General features: G+C 29.5%; 1 non-coding gene across 1 annotated transcript; it reads left to right on the top strand.

The window, feature by feature from the left end:
• Nucleotides 1-418: 418 nt before the first annotated feature.
• On the top strand, nt 419-491 carry TRNAR-UCU. Its single transcript has one exon. It is a non-coding gene; the product is annotated as a tRNA-Arg (tRNA).
• Nucleotides 492-15,382: the final 14,891 nt, after the last annotated feature.

The raw sequence follows: 15,382 nt of genomic DNA on the forward strand, positions 1-15,382 counted from the left end.
ATTTGTAAGTGTCATTTTTTCACATATTTTTAGAAATTTCATCAATATTTAAATTAATTTTAATCACAATTTAATATATATATATATATATATATATATATATATATATATGGTATATTGTTTTTCTAATAGAGGTCAAGTATTTTAAAATTTCTCATAGTTCCGAAGAAATTTCAAAATTAAACATATGATAATCAAATAAGACCTAAATTTTAGGTGTTTATAAACTTATTATTTAAGACGGGGAGGAAAATATATTCATAATTTTAAAATTGACTAATAAAGTTTTATTTTCCTCTCACAAAATATAGAAAATTTTAGACAAGTTATTCATCTCAATTTTGTCATAGGTCATTAACTCAATGTTAAAACATGTTTATTTTGTAATTTAAATAAAAAAAAGAAAAAACAAACATAAGCACCCGTGGCCTAATGGATAAGGCGCTTGACTTCTAATCAAGCGATTGTGGGTTCGAGTCCCACCGGGTGTGTATTATTTTTATTATTTTAACATAAAAACATTCCCTTATTTTAATTTATTTGATTAGATTAGATTTTATTCCATTATTATTTCCTTTTCAATTCAATATTGTAAGTATAAATAGGCTATTCTTCTAGCTTAATAAAATTCAATCAAAAGCTTTTCTTTTTTCACTATACTTTTCTTTTCTTCAACAACAATTTGCGTCTCATAAACACCATAATTATGTTGATGATAGTATATTTTATTCATAAAGTTCTCATTTACATGACATGCAAAAAATATTCAAGAAGAGTTTATAAAGGCATGCTCGCATTTGACACAAATCAAGAGGGAACCAATAATATATTAAAAACAGTTATTTTTACTGTTTTTTTAACGTCCCATTATTAAGTTTATTGCTCTTATTATAAAATTAGTAAAAAAAGTAATGCAAAAGTGTTTTTAACGCCCCATTATTAAGTTTATCGCTCTTATTATAAAAATAGTAAAAACGTAATGCAAAAATAGTAAATGCTTATTGTCATTCGACATTTTTACTGACATGTAAACCGAGGTTTAAACTTCTCAAACCTCAAATATTTCCAAAAAAACCGCACAAAGAATTTTACGGAGTTACAAATATATATAATTACAACTAAACATAATAAATTAAATCATTCAAATAAATATTATACACTAAAATTAAAATACATTACATAAAATTAAAATAAAATACATTAATTAAAAACTAAAAAAAATATTTTATATAAAAATTAAAACAAAATACGTTATATAAAAAATAAAAATTTATATAAAGATTTTTGTTCATGTGAAAAATAGAGTAGATATAATTTTCCATGTTCACATATTGTGGATTGTGGCAGGTTGTTTGACATGCTACCTAAAGTGAAATAGTATATTGATGCCACAATTTATCAAATACATTATGAAATATAGAAATATGAGTTTAACCCATTTTTAATCTAAGCATATTGAACGTTTCAATTTGTAAATAATTGTGAAATGTATGGTGTTTTCATTGTTGATGTAGACATGAAGAAGACGACGAAAAAAGAAAGGAGTTAAAGTTTGCATATTCGAACTGAAATGAACAACCCTAAAAAAATGAGAATTTTTGGACGATTCAGACAAAAAGGACATATAAGACGAAATTTGCGATATAATAAACTCATTTCATTTTATTTTATATAATATTAATTATGTATTTTATTTTCTATATAAAGTGTTTTATTTTAATTTATAATATTTATTTGAATAATTTAATTTAGTATGTTTAGTTTTAATTATATATATTATATTTATAAAATTAAATAAATATGTGTATAATTTTAACATATTTTATTTTGGGACATCGGATTAAGTATGTAGCCTGTAAACACACTTAATCATTTAACCGGGCACAGAATTTGTCGCTTAACGGCTCAAACCTAGGAACTTAAGGTTAATATCCATCTCTTAAGTATGTAGCCCACAAACACAAAAACAAATATAACCCTTTAACGAACCATGCTAATAAGACTTTAAAATGAAACAGCATATTAAGTATGTAGTCCGCAAACACACTTAACCATTTAACTAGACATAGGATTTATCGTCTGACGGACTCGAACTCAGGAACTTAGATTAATATCCACCTTTTATTGCCGCTAGACTAGAAGAGAAGATAAAAAATAGGTCAACGGATTAAGTATGTAGTTCGCAAACACACTTAACCATTTAACAAGGCGTAAAATTTGCCGTCTGACGGGCTCGGACCTAAAAACTTATGGTTAGTATCCACCTCTTTATTATTATTAATTTTAACTAGCACGTAATCATAATCCGCATTTACACTATTAATGATTTAAAAACCAAAAAAAAAAGTTTGGATAAAAATATGATAACATTTTTATTTTAGTAATTATATTTATATAAATATTCAAACCGAACAAAGTTAATTCCAAAATGATTGTTGCCTGTGCAGTCCACTGGTCATGATCTGGCATGAAACGTGGCGCCTCCATGATTTTCTGTAGCGTGCTGCTTGTACTGCTTGTGGATGATGTCAAATAGGGAGGGGATGAAGATGGTGAGTTTGAAATAAGGAGAGATGAGATAAAGATTGAATGAGAAAAGAGATGGAATCAAGAAAATAAGAAAGAAGTAAGTTTTTCATTAAATCAAAAGTGATTCTCTTTTTACAAGTCTAATCCCTTTATATATAAGAATAAGGGTACTTAAGTAATTATCGAATATTTCATTAATTAATAATAAACAGATTAATTATAAATGTATGTTATAATATGAGCCGTTGGATTGTCTTGTCTTCATCTTGACCGTCTATTCTATTGTTGAAACCCTTTAGTCATTTAGGTTTAGATCTTTTAGGAGGATGCCGTAACACTACTCCCTCCCTGAGATTGAAGACGACCGCGTCGCCTCCTACGAATCCCCTTCGATTTCCATTGAGATTGGGGAAATCTGTAGTGATTATAGAAGCGTCTTCCAGCAAGCATCGGATCTATCTTTTCCCTCACTTTGGACGAGTAACTGGCGCACCGTTTCTCCATCTCTCAAGGTAAGTCTTTCTTCTAAAATCGTCTCTAGTTCAAAATCGATTCTTTCTAGATCATCTATGTTAGTCTTTGATGCATGATTTCCAATAAACTTTTTGAGCTGTGACACATGAAAAACATTGTGAATACGAGTATGAGATGGTAATTTTAAATGATACGATACCTGTCCGACTTTGCCTGTGATTTCGTAAGTCCCATAGAACTTAGGTTGGAGTTTTGTGTGTTTGTTTTATGTGAGCGTGATTTGTCTGTAGGGTTGAGCTTTTAAGAACACCATATCTCCTATTTCAAAAAATACCTCTTTATGCTTCTTATCATACTGTTGTTTCATCCTGTTTTGTGCTCGTTGGAGATTTTGTTTAACTAATTGGAGATGGTGTTCCCTTTCTTGTAGAGTTCTATTCAGATTCGGGTCAATTGCATCTCCAGCCAAATACGGGACATGCACTGGTGGTTCCTGGTTATATACTAGCTGATATGGAGACATGCCGCTTGCGGAGTGAAAATTGGTGTTATACCACCATTCGGCTAAGGGTAACCATTTACTCCATAAGTGCGGTCTTTGGCTAATCATGCATCTCAATTCTCAAGTAAGTTTCCACACATTTATTAACTATCTCTGTTTGTCCGTCTGTTTGAGGGTGATAAGTTGTAGATAACTTTTGTTCTATGCCCTGTAATTTAAGCAATTATTTCCAAAAAGCACTTAAGAAAATTTTATCCCTGTCGCTAGTAATACTTTTTGGCATACCATGCAATTTGAATATGTTATCAATAAAAACCATAGCAATTGAATAAGCTGTATACGGGTGTGTAATTGTTATAAAATGAGCCATTTTAGACAATCTGTCTACTATAACGAAAATTGCAGTTTTACCTTGTGATTTTGGAAGGCCCTCAATAAAATCCATTGAAATGTCAGTCCAAACATGATTAGGAATTGGAAAGGGTTGTAATAATCCATTGGGGAGATGTGAGTCAGGTTTGTTTTGTTGACAAACTTGACAATTACGCACATATTCCTGAATGTTTTTTGTCATACCCTTCCAAAATTATGCGAGTTGTATTTTCTTTGTGGTTAAATTTACTCCTGAATGTCCTCCCACCGATGATGTATGAACTGTTTCTATTATCTTATTTCTAAGATCTGTGTCAAATCCTATTACTAGTTTGCCTTTCCTTCTAAGATGATTGTTGGTATAAGAATAGTAAGGGTGAGTGTCTGCATCTTTCTGAATATCCATAATAATATTTTTAAGATTTTGATCAGTATTCCATAATGAAGAAATAGTATCTAAAAAAGGTGAATGAATAGTAGAAAGAGCCCAACAATGACCCTCCACTCTTGAAAAAGCATCTGCAACAATATTTTCTTTACCTTTTTTATAGGTAACAGAAAAATCAAACCCTATAAGCTTATATAACCATTTTTCCTGACTAACTGTGTGTATTCTCTGCTCCAATAGATATTTTAACGGTTCATGATCAGTTTTAACTATGAAAGGCTTAAATTGTAGATATGATTTCCATTTTTTCACAACCATAATTAACGCAAGTAGCTCTTTCTCATATGCAGGAAGAAGTTTATTATTAGGAGAAAGAGACTTGCTTATGAATGTTATGGGTTGTCGTTTCTGAATTAAAACAGCCCCCCATACCAATATTGCTTGCATCTGTCTCTACAATGAATGTGTCATTAAAATCAGGTAATGCCAAAACTGGTGGGGTACACATTGCTGTTTTTAATTTTTCAAAAGCTTCTTGTGAGATTTCAGACCATACAAAACTATCTTTTTTCAACAAATTAATTAGTGGTCTAACAATTAAACCAAAATTACATATAAATCTTCTATAATAGCCTGTTAGTCCTAAAAACCCTCTTAGAATTTTAATTGTTGTAGGAATAGGCCAATGTTTCATTGCTAACAATTTATCAGGATCTGCTTCTACTCCATCAACTGAGATAATATGACCTAAGTATTCTATTTTTTTTTAGGCAAAAGAACACTTAGATATTTTCAGAAAGAATGTATGTTGTTTCAGAATATCGAAAACTAATTGAATATGAGTTAAGTGATCCTTCCAATTTTTTCTATACACAAGTATATCATCGAAAAATACCAAGACAAATTTTCACAAATATGGTTTGAATATTGTATTCATGATACATTGAAATGTAGAAGGAGCATCAGTTAGACCGAACGACATGACTAGAAATTCATATAACCCTTCATGAGTTTTAAATGTTGTTTTATGTATATCTTTTGGGTTCATACGAATTTGATGAAATCCAGCTTTTAAATCCACTTTGGTATATATACAACTAGCATGAAGTTCATCAAGTAATTCCTCTATAATAGGTATAGGAAACTTATTTTTAACTGTCATGCTATTTAGTTTCCTATAATCTATACAAAGTCTCCAACTCATATCTTTTTTCTTAACTAAAATGACAGGTGCTGCAAATGCACTGTTACTAGGTCTAATTATACCTTGTTTAGACATATCTAAAATCACTTTTTCAATTTCTGTTTTATACAATGCAGGGTACCTGTAGGGGTTGAGGCTAATTGGGATCGCTCCCTCCTTCAGAACAATCTGATGATCTTGCTGTCTAATGGGAGGCAGCTCTGTTGGATCCTGGAATAAAAAGTTAAACTTATCCAAAAGTAAGTTTAGTTGTTCTATTGGCATCTCAAAACTGGTGTTAGTATAGATTGAAAAAAATTGAGGAGATAGTTAAACACAATTTTTCAATGATGTAGCTTTGTCAAACTTAATTTCTTTTTTGAAACTTGTCATTTGTTTTCCCTCATTAGGCATAGTAGATGTAAGACTATTGATCGTAAACCTTTTATCATGGGAAGAAAATGACATTGTTAAATGTTTGAAATTCCATGAAATATCTGACAATTTAATAAGCCACTCTATTCCTAGAATTAAGTCATAACTAGTCATTTTTAAAATTCTCAAATTCGTGTTAAAATGGTAGTCTTGTATTGAACATGGTATTTGAGAATAAAAGTGTGTACTCTGTAATGTAGACCCATCTGCTACTGAAACCTGCAAAGGATTAGTAACTGAAACAGGGTGATTAATTAAAGGCATTAGGTTAGCATTTATGAAATTATGTGTACTGCCTGAATCGATAAGAATATTGATTGCTACTTCCTTGATATACCCAGGTACTGTCATTGTTTTATAATAATTTGTTCCTGTCAAAGCATTCCATGAAACTGCAGATAAGTCTTCTATTTCTGTATCCGTAGCTTCTATTTCTTCGTCATTAGGTAGTTCAATATTTTCGGAAGCTTCCAATGTATAAACAATTGTCTTTCATTTGTGTGTAGAGTCAAATTTTTCTGGACAATGATAGCATTCTCCTCTTGCCCTTTTTTCCGCTGCGACTTTAGGATCTATTCTTTTGAAATTGAATCTGTTAGAATTATTGTTGAATGGTCTTTTGGCCGGAGTTGGGAGCAATGGAGGACCGTTGTTGTACAAATGTGCTTGTTTAGCATAAGACGTATATGTTGCTTCTTGAACTCGGGCCATTGTCATAGCATCATTGATATTTGTAGGATTGAGTAGTCTAACCGGATTGACAATTTCTGGTCTAAGTCCTCCAAAGTAGCAATCCATCATGTAATCATTGGGCATTCTAGAAAGTTTGTAGGAAATTTCTGTAAATTTGTCATTATGTGCTTCTACAGTTCCTGATTGTTTAAGGTTCATTAAATCGCTCATTGGGGCATCAAAAATTGTTAAACCGAACTTCTTTTTAACTTCTCCTTTAAGCATATCCCATGTTACTATCATATTAGGGTCTAACCTTGATCTGTAGTTTGTATACCACATTCTTGCTTTGTCGATGAAGTGTAATCGAGCAATTCTTGCCTTAATATTTGGAGGGGTGTCGTCAACCGCAAAAAATTCTTCTGCTGAATATATCCAGCCATCCACATCTTTTCCGTCGAATTTAGGAAAATCTATTCTTGTTAGACTTTTATGAATGTGATATGGTCTTGACTGTCCGAAATTGTGTTGATCATGATAATTATTATATTCTTGAAATATAAAATTATCTTCTTCACGGTTATGATCCCTTCTTGCAATTATATTATCCGGCTGAACGTTGTTTGTATTAGGAGTTTGAACGTTACTTGTATGAGCGCCTCTTGTATTTGGATTAACGTTTAATGCTGGATTGTTATGATACCCCTGATGTTCTCTTGGATTGCCCTGATTGCTGGTAGTATTATTGTTGTTAATTTGTTGTATCAATGTTTCGATCGCCGTCTCGAATCCCTTTTGTAAATTGTTGAATTTTAGATCTATTTGAGCATTAAGGTCCTCGAAACTCTTTTTCTAAATACTTAACTGCTCATTGATTTGTAGAACAGAATCTTCTAAGCTTTGGATTATAGAATTGTGTTCCTCCAAACATTCGTTGATGTGATTCGGGTTTTTCTTGGAATCTTGATTCTCCATTTTCGATCTTTTTTCAACCATGACGCGAATAACCAGTTCTTGTTTCTTTTTCTTGCAGTGAAAGCGGGGAAAAAAAAATGGATTTCCAACGGTTGGAAGATCGTTGGCTCTGATACCAGTGTAGCGTGCTGCTTGTACTGCTTGTGGATGATGTCAAACAGGGAGGGGATGAAAATGGTAAGTTTGAAATAAGGAGAGATGAGATAAAGATTGAATGAGAAAAGAGATGGAATCAAGAAAATAAGAAAGAAGTAAGTTTTTCATTAAATTAAAAGTGATTCTCTTTTTACAAGTCTAATCCCTTTATATATAAGAATAAGGGTATTTAAGTAATTATCGAATATTTCATTAATTAATAATAAACAGATTAATTATAAATGTATGTTATAATATGAGAGTCTTGTTTCATCTTGACCTTCTATTCTATTGTTGAAACCCTTTACTCATTTAGGTTTAGATGGATGACAGTTTGAAGGAGAATGAAGATGGTTTGTGTTGGTGGTGGTGTGAAAACACTTTGAAACCATCCAATACAATGTGAAAACATTTTGAGAATAAAGATGATTTGTGTTGGTGGAGGTTTTGAAAGATATGGGTTTGAAAGAGAGTGAAACAGTTTTGAAGGAGAGTGAAGACAGGGGAGAGTGAAGACAGAGGTTTAATTAACAAAAATAAAACAAATCAAATGAAAAGATTTGGTTTACTTTGTCAATATCACCCATCAATCCACATAAATGCAAAGTCCAGCTTTGCATATATTAGGACCCGTATGAAATAACTTTTATTATATAATTTTTTTTAATAATTATTATTTTTTACATAATTAATTACTCTTTGTCTGTTCATATATAATCCAACAATTTAACCCTTTAACCACACATATTTTTTACAAATTATTTAATTAGTCACCTTTAATTTAAATTGATTGAAGATTTTCTCATTTTTAGTTTAGAGTTTATAATTTTTTTATATATAATTGAATTGTGTATAAGAAAAAATATTATCAATATCAAAGTACATTTAAATTAATACAAACATGATTACATTTGCTAAAAATGTTTAATTTTTTAAATCACAATCTATTACACAAATAATAGTTTATATTTTTTAAACTTAAAAAAATTATATTTTGATTTTAAACATATAGTTGTTACTTAATATTAAATCTTAAATTAAGAAATATTAAATAAAATAATTCAAATTTTAAAATAAAAGTTTGTATGAAAAATAAAAAATTTGGATAAAAATTCAATTTCAAATATGAGAAGTTCCTAATAAAAACCCTACACAAACAAAAGAGAGTGAATGATATTTTAAATTGGGTGATGGAAGGAGTGATATAAAGAGATTTGATATAATGGATGAATTTTTATTTTTGTCAGCTCATTAAATGAGATCAAATGATGGTATAGCCTCGTTCAACAAAATAAAAATAAGGGAATGTTTGGAAATTTGCTAAGATATAATATATTAATGAAAATCAATTTATTAGGTTATGATCAAAAGGCTTTTCAAATGATTCAATTGGTATATATATACTATGATTCTCTAGACGTGCCTAAAATTGGAGAAAAAAGTTGTGGTTCCAAAAGAATTGAAAACCGAGTAGTACCCTCATTTTATGGAACGTAGTAGAAGCTATCACTCGACGTCTATTTTGGGACAAATATATGATATTGTAGTGGAATCATTTCAAGGCGAAGGAGAAATTGGACAAAAAGGTAATTTAATAATAACACTTCATATAAATCATCATTATTTTTTTCTTGTGCTAAGTTCTAACCAAACATAATACGTTTGTTGCTTATCTAGAGATATGAAAATTGCCTAGTTTCAATATACAACCTCCTCAATCATCAATGGTCATTTGGAGTTAGAGATACAATGATTATAGAAAAGAGATGAGTTCCGCATTACAATCAAGTATTAGAGATGAGTTCCGCATTACAATCAAGTAATACAAGAGGAAGTTCTTCAATTGAAGGTTCAAAGAGCTAGATATAGACTTCAATATTAATGAAGCTGCAAGCCAAATCATCAAGAAATACAAACAGGTTTGAAGTTTGTTTTTTCATTTTCAAACACTCAACCGAGTATCTCTGCAATAAAAATTTACCCACAAGATACTCAACCGAATATATGGAAGTTTTTTTTATTTATTTATTATGTATCCTAGTTTTTACGAAACAAAGATTTTTAGGATAAAATCTAGGTAAAACCCAAATAGACCCTTTTATCAAACAAGCATTAGAGATTGTTTTTTAGTTTTTACATTCAAATTTCTGCATCGTCGTGAATTAAAGAAGAGACAAAAGAGATAGAGGCACGCCTCGTTCTTTCTGAAAATGCAAGTAATTTCAGAATTTCACTTTTGTTTAGGGTTTTGATTCATCTCTTTTGGGTATAAATAAACCTTTTGTGCTATTCGATTTTAGATATATTTCAATTCGAATAGCACAAAGGGTTTATTTATACCCACAAAAGAGGAGTCAAAATCGTACACTTTAGAAGGACACTAACTACCTCTTGGACATAGTTGTTGACCCTAGAGGATCTATATTGCAATATTTTTGGGCATATAGGCTCTTTTGCTCGGTCCTAGAGATATTTTTCTCAATAAATGACCTAAGATCGGCTGCTTTTGAAATTGCAAATAGTGATTTTGATAGGGACATGTATTGGTCTCCAGAAATTCTCAAGTAAAGTAATATATATATAAATTTAAAGTGTTCAAATTGCCGGTCAAGACATGCGATTAATTTGGATACGTATGTGAGACAAAATGGATACTTTGAGTCAAATTTTTATCATACACATGATAGTAAGTTAATGGTATGGGTATAACTTATTCTAAAAGTTTTTTTTATTTAATTGTAATTTTTTAATTAATAATAAAGAAAAATATATTTATTAAAAATTAATTAATGCGTAATTAATTATTAAATTTAAAAATAGTATAAGAAAAGTTAATTATCTTTTTAACACTATTTTATATTTTTAATAAATAATTATATATATAATTCTATTTTTATTAATTATTTTATAATTTATATAATTATTTTATAATTTATATAATTATATATTATATAGAATTAAATCTCTTTACAATAATATCCGATAAAACAATAACCTCACTTAAGTAGTAAATTTCGTCGGTCCCAACTTGAAAAAATGTTGTAAAATAATATTCTCGCTAAAAGCATAATAAAAAATTAGAAAGTTATTAATGGCCTAAATAATATATAAATTAATAATGTCAGAATTATATATATATATATATATATATATATATATATATAAATATAAATATAAATATATGAGTTACAAAATTCAATTTTTTTTTAAATATGAATCTATAATAGCTTATTTCTTCCTTCCACCAAAATCAAAATTAACCTCTTCCTTGACTTTATGTAAAGCATAAATAATATGTTTTCTCGTGTTATAACAAGTAATGGTTCAAAGTGTTGGTTCAAAGTGTTGTTGGCTTTAAATGCTTCATTTGATGACACGGGATTACATTACCATCGTTTACATTAGTATCGTTTGATTCAGGATCAGTTCCTTCATCATTATTTTATTGACTCAATGATTTAATCATCCTTAGGTGATTCCATAACTGCATCATTCTGGCTTAGATAATTTAAGAGATGCTTAACATCCATCATATTCCTATATAATAAATTAGAGATAGCTTCATTTAATCATTCGAAACCTTCATTTATTATTATTTAATTTTATGTTGTATTTTCATGAATGTATATTTTAGAATTACAATAAATTTTAGATTATTTAGTTTCTATACGATATACACAACACATGTACTGTATACTATATTACATGTGATTGATTCTTATTTTTTTTTTTATTTCATCTTTCTTTTATCAGTTTATATTTCTCATAATTCTTAAATTCTTATTTTTTTTAAAGTTTAACAATTTATTTATAAATTTTTTCTTTTACTATAATATTTTTTTAAGGATTTATTTCTTATTTAATTTAATATGAATAAAAGTATAATTAATAATTTTTATTTAAATTTTTATTCATGACTTATAGTAGTACGTAGTAGTAAGGAACATTGTTTTGTCTAATATTTGATTATTATTTTTTTTTGATGAATGAGTTGATATTATTATCCAATTCTTGATTATTAATTTATTTTTGTGTTGAAGGATTTTTATTTTTAAAAGGATAAGTTATTGTTATATCCAACTATTAGGATTTAGGACCAAATAATTTTAAAATAATTAATAATCAATGTTAAAATAAAAAAAACATAAGAAAGAAGAACAAATATAAAGTTAAAATAATTAATGATGAATGCTCATATATATATATAATATTTAAAAATAAACAAAAAAATAATTAATAAAATTATAAATAATTAAAATTTTATTTTAAGTTAAATTCACTTAGCGAATATAAACATTTGACCTTTTCTAACTTTCATAGATTTTATTCTACAAACAAATTTGATATTAATTTAATTATAAAAACTTAATTTTTTAAAACTAAATCAATATATAATTAAATTGTAATATTATTTATACTATTTTTAGACATTTTATTTTACTAGATACAAAACTAATTTGATTTCACCATAAAATGTTCGATTTGTTCTCACAAAATATTTAATTGATTTTTTCATTATAAAATCTCGGCATATCATCAATATTTAGTACAAACAGGATGTTACTTGTATCATACTGATATTTCGGTATACATATATTTCGGTATAATTTTCCTATACCGGAACTTTTGATATTTCGGTATAATTTTCCTATACCGGAACTTTTGATACGATATACAATATGAAAATGTCAGTATAATTTTTCTATATCGAAACTTTTCATACAATATACAATATGAAGAGAGAAGATAAAGGATGGAGAAGTTGAGAAAAATGAAAATAACTCGACTATATCAGAATTTCTGATTATTCAACAACTATTTATATTTATATTATATCAATTACAAGTAAAAAACTATTATCTATAGTATAAATAAATCCTTAGACTTATAATCAACATAATGTTTAGATGAAAATTAATTAATCTAACTAATCAATACCAAAATAAATAATATAGTTTATTAATTTCTTTAACAAATACTTAGCAGTTAATTAAATCCCTAACAATTTTACTCAATTCATAACAACTTTGTTAAAAAAATGTTTACAAATAAAATAATTTTTATTTTATTTCTTCAATGACGATCACAAAGAGGTGAGTATTGCTTATTTCAACTGTGTAAATTTCATTTTTATTTATCCTTGCAATGCAATGACATTTAATATTAACAATCATATATTAACTCTAGATCAAGATTCACACATCTAATCTTGAACTGTATATTCGACGACAAAGGATTGTTCAAGTATATCCCTTTAAAAACTTCTTTTTGAGCTGTGAGTTTACTTTGATTCTCTTGGATTAGGGCTCTATCCAGATGAATTTTGCGTTTACCCGCCTGATTTTCTTCATGTTCTTGAGCCACTTAACCCCTCCTTTAAATACTTCATTCTGAACTATTAATTTTACTTTGATTCTCATGGAGTTGAGTTCTATTCAGATGAATTTTGTGTTTACCAGCCTTATTTTCTTCATGTTCTTGAGCCTTTTAGCCCATCCTTTAAAGACTTCTTTCTGAACTGTCAATTTACTTTGATTCTCTTGGAGTGGGGCTATGTCCAAATGAATTATGCATTTACTAGCCAAATTTTCTTCATGTTTTTGAGCCTCTTAGCCCCTCCTTTAAGGACTTCTTTCTGAACTGTCAATTTTGCTTTGATTCTCTTGGAGTAGAGCTCTGTCCAGATGAATTATGTATTTACCAGCCATGATTTTCTTCATGGTTTTGAGCCTCTTAAAATAAAATGTTAGAAGTACTTTTGATTCTAATTCGGGTTTTTATCATGTCCTATGCGATTGTAAATAACTATCGCATTCGGGAACATGATGCTCTTCTTGAACATAGATAATTACATTTGTCGCCAAGGACATGGATCAAAACCAATTAGAATCCAAGGAACTTGTAACATTTTTGCGTTAAGAGGCTCAAGAACATTAAAAAAATAAGCTTGGAAAACGCAAAATTAATCTTGAAAAGCCCCACTCCAACAGAATCAAAGTAAAATTGACACTTTAGAGAGAAGTTCTTAAAGGAGGAGGGGCTATACTAGAACAATCATTTGTCGTCAATGTCGAATATACAATTAAAGATCAAATGCACATATCGTGTTCTAGAGTTCAAGCCAATCCCGAACAATGGGTGACATATCAGTCCAATTGAGGAAACACGTATCTCATAGACAATAATTCTTATTTCTCAAGCAACTTATAATCAAGCACGATGTTGTAGAGTCAAATCCATAAGAATTAACAGTTGGATAAGGCATTTAATATTAACAATCACTTATTAACTTTGGTATAAGATTCACACATCTGATCTTGAACTGCATATTCAACGACAAATGATTGTTCAAGTATAACCCTTTAAAGACTTGTTTCTGAACTGTGATATTTATTTTGATTCTCTTGGAGTGGGGCTCTATCCAGATAAATTCTACATTACCGGTCTAATTTTCTTCATGTTATTGAGCCATTTAGCCCCTCCTTTAAGGAATTCTTTCTAAACTGTCAATTTACTTTAATTCTCTTGGAGTGGGGCTATGTCTAGATGAATTTTGTGTTTACTTGACCAAATAAAAGAGATCTTAATTGAAAATTTTATATGATGACAAAACATGAGGTCATGTATGTGTAAGCATCTCATTTTCCTTCTTCATAGTGACATCCTTTTGGAAATTACCACATTAAGCATCTCATTTTCCTTCTTCATCGTGCCATCCCTTTGCAAATTACCATATTTCCATGTAATTTCCAAATCTAGAACAAAATGGATGCATACTTGGGCTGGATAGTTGATAAGTCGGGCTACGAACTACCAAACCACGTATATGAATAACGAAAGTGATGATAATGAACCTAGCTACAACAAGGTATAAGCCCCGATGCGTCATTCTTCACCTAAAACTTCTAGTTTGCTTTTAAAGGCAAGGGATGAGTCATCTAAGGGAATATAGGGAAACATGTGTTCAATTCATGAGAAGTAGAGCTAGGGTGCACTAAAAAGGATGTACCACGTACCAAAATATTCACACCACAAGGAACAATTCAGTACTTGCCTCAAACCATCATTCATTTCTCATGAAGTAGGAAGATCTTTAGAAGGGCAATATAAGTCGTAGAAGTTATCTAGAGGTGCCTTAGACTTTAAATGAAGAGAATTCTAGCTAAGTTCTCTGTTATGGATATATGACCTACCAAATTGACGACTTAAAAGTCAACTACTAGTTGGTACCAACCACATCCCACCATGCACCATGTATCAACCGAGAGATATCCCGCAACCCAATAGTGATAGGTTTAGGATATTAAAGCTTCAACCGACATGTCACTAAGCTAGGGTTCACCATGCAGGATGAGCCACCTACCAAATTGATAGCTTGAGGATCAGCTACATGCATGTACTGGCCTCAACCTGTCACTAATAATGTGTCAAACAAGGTATGTCACATAAGCTAGAAGTCGCAGTTGAACATGCTTGATCTTTAACAATAAAGAACAAAGGCTATGGTGAACCAAATTGCGTGAATGACCTTACAAATGAAATAAATAATAATAAGATTTCGAATGGTGGCAGCCTCAATCGGTCACTCACCATGTGTAGGTCTAGAGAGTGCCCATAACTTTTAGCCCAAGTTAGAATGTCGGTTAATTTCCTAGGGTTATACTTTACTATTTAACCTAAGATTTTAACAAGTTTAGAGGTAAAAAGACCTACATGA

This window comes from Impatiens glandulifera, chromosome 4 (assembly GCF_907164915.1).
Source record: "Impatiens glandulifera chromosome 4, dImpGla2.1, whole genome shotgun sequence".
NCBI lineage: Eukaryota > Viridiplantae > Streptophyta > Magnoliopsida > Ericales > Balsaminaceae > Impatiens > Impatiens glandulifera.